General features: G+C 49.9%; 1 non-coding gene across 1 annotated transcript; it reads right to left on the bottom strand.

Annotated features, from left to right (window-relative positions):
• Nucleotides 1-1,796: 1,796 nt before the first annotated feature.
• On the bottom strand, nt 1,797-1,936 carry LOC115029127 (small nucleolar RNA SNORA48). Its single transcript, XR_003834698.1, has one exon. It is a non-coding gene; the product is annotated as a small nucleolar RNA SNORA48 (small nucleolar RNA).
• Between the last annotated feature and the right edge of the window lie 338 nt (nt 1,937-2,274).

The following is a 2,274-nucleotide window of genomic DNA, read 5'->3' as shown; positions in this document are numbered from 1 at the left end:
ATATAGTTTAAAGCTGTTGCCCTTTCTCTGGGGCAATACCTCAGTTAGCTATCTAAACTTATCCTGACTTCTCCATAATCCTGTCTTTCCACGTGGCCCTCACTGCCTGCTTTCTGCTGTCTCCCAGGATCTTCCATTTCTCTGGAGTCTTTGCTTCCTGGTAGTCCCGCCCCCACACTTCCTGTCCCACCTCTTACCCTCAGCTCTTTATGCAAACGTCCTTATGCAAAAAGGACGTTCCAGTCTAAGCCAATCAGTGGCAAGACGAGGCTGACTGTCTCTTAAGAGTTGTCCTTTGGCGCGGAGGACTGCTTGTTCACGACTGCAGCTTGCTTTTTAATATGATAATGCCAGAGAATCATTTTTTTGGGCAGGTGAGGAAGGACAAGCATTTACGTACACAGAACTGGTGATGGGCCATAGAAATGACAATACCAAAATCCTGCCAGCATTTAGCTCTCTGCTGGCCCAGTAACTAATAATTGGAAATACAGGGACATGCTTTCATATAGTGTGAGGAAAGGTTATCCCAACGCTCCCTCCAAAGTAAAAAACACACAAACCACCGCCGCTGCCACCACCACCATCATCATATAAAGCATAGAAAACATCTCATTGTGGAAGCTGTAGTGTGTCACAGCGTGTCCCGCAGTATAGCCCTTTGTCCACACATCTTCACTTGCAAACATTCATTGCGGTGAGTTATTGGTCTGGTTCGAGATCTCTGGCTTCTGTGACACCATTGATATTGGATCCTCACTGGGACTCCTCCCAGTTAGCCTGTTGTTGCCCTATGTCATGGAGATCCTCCAGCTTTGGAACTGTAGGACTGGCCCTTTCATGGGTCCCAACATTTGCAGATGAAATAGATTTGGGAGTGAGCTATGACAGGGCTCTCCTTTATCTTTACTACAAGGGCAAGCTCTCCAGCACTGCTCTGGCTAGGCCACCCAATGCTGCCATCAGCAGGAAACAGCTCTCCTGCTTTCCCCCACTCCACCCTCACTGTACCCACGCGACCAGAGCCAGCTCCACTGTGCTGCCCAGTCAAGGCATGGGGCCCTCTCTCCCAAGTGCTGCAGCCTGTGTGGCGCTGGAATAGCTCTCCAACTTCTCATATGCTTGGGGCTGGCTCCCACCCTGTCCCTTGACCAGGGCCAGCTCTACTGCATTCCCTGGGTGAGGCACAGGACCTGCTCTCCCATGTGCTACCAGTGGTGAGAGATGGGGCCAGCTCTCCAGAGTACCACATCCAGTGATGGTCAGGGCTAGTTCTGCACAGCCCCCTGGATATCCAGGTGTTCCCGGAGACTGCTGGACCAGGAACACTTCCGTGTTCTCTAGTGGTAATATAAGCCGTGAACATTAATGCTGACTCCTACTTCTTTGAAGCCATGAGCTCAGACATGGCTCTCAGCGGCCGCTCAGCCTGAGACCTCACCATGATCCTTGGTGGCAGGGCTGGCCACTCCCAAGAGGCTACTCCTCTCTACTTTTGAGTCTCTAGTTCCATCTCTACTCATAATGATCAAGCTGTTCCACTCCAGTTTCTCTCCCATCTGAGTACCACATACTTGCACATTGTCATGTGGTAGCTCCAGTTGCAGGCTGGCCACGGGGCTGGCAGGCCCCTGGGTGACACCCTGCATCCAGGCTTCGTGGTGTGTCTGCAAGCAGATGTCTATGGCTCATTTGTGTTGTGCACTGGAGGGCAGGTCTGCGAGTGGCATGATGGTCCACAGGTCTCTGTCTGTCTGTCTCCTTCTGTGCTGTGATGCCTGGATTTGATTTGATTTTTATGAGTTCTAGGCACAAAACAGTTTTGGCCACCAAACCAGGAATCAGGCTAGGATGATCAAAGAGCTGCCATCTGCTTTGCCCCTGACTGATATAAGAACACACCACCAAGGTGTATCTTTGCCCATTGCCTGGGGTACATATTTATTTATATTTTGAGACAGGGTTTTATGTTGTAGCCTGACTGGCTGTGACCCTCCTGCCTCACTTTCCCGACTGCTGGGATTATAGGCATGAGATACCGTTATGAAATATTAAGATAATTGTAATTAAACCTCTTCTTAGGCCTTGGTATATTCAATGGAAATGGTGGTTCATTTGGCTGTCATAGAGGGGCGGGTCTGTGTTTTAAACATGTGACTTAAAATGCCTATGTGAGATGAATATCAAATGACACCGGAAGCAGCGTCTCCCACGACCATGTGAGAGCATTCTCTTCAGTAACTTCCTGAAAGGCGGTTCAGAGGGCATCCCCTG

This window comes from Mus caroli, unplaced genomic scaffold (genome assembly GCF_978045245.1).
Source record: "Mus caroli unplaced genomic scaffold, Mus_caroli_1 scaffold_15, whole genome shotgun sequence".
In the NCBI taxonomy this organism is placed as follows: Eukaryota; Metazoa; Chordata; class Mammalia; order Rodentia; family Muridae; genus Mus; species Mus caroli.
The sequence above is the reverse complement of the archived record's forward strand: the minus strand, read 5'-3'. Positions and strand labels throughout refer to the sequence as shown.